The sequence below is a fragment of the Cicer arietinum genome, chromosome 3 (genome assembly GCF_000331145.2).
Source record: "Cicer arietinum cultivar CDC Frontier isolate Library 1 chromosome 3, Cicar.CDCFrontier_v2.0, whole genome shotgun sequence".
In the NCBI taxonomy this organism is placed as follows: domain Eukaryota; kingdom Viridiplantae; phylum Streptophyta; class Magnoliopsida; order Fabales; family Fabaceae; genus Cicer; species Cicer arietinum.
In genome coordinates, this window is record NC_021162.2 from 28,139,497 (window position 1) to 28,139,809 (window position 313).

The following is a 313-nucleotide window of genomic DNA, read 5'->3' on the forward strand; positions in this document are numbered from 1 at the left end:
AAATGCCCAAGAATCCATATTGAAACTCAATCCACTTATGAATGAGGTTTCGACAGATTCGGGGGCGACAATTTCAAATGAAAATCACAATGATCAAATTCTTGATCTCAATAATAATAAAGGACCACCTGAAATGCCACAACATAATGACTCAGATAAAGAGACACAAAGCAGGTTTACTACAATTGACCCTACTTGGAAGGGAAATGTCTTTGAAAGAAGAAACCATAAACAGAGAAATGAAGGACCTATTCTCCGACCCTTCCAAGATTCTGAACCAATAGATAATCCAACACATCATCTTGATACAGGT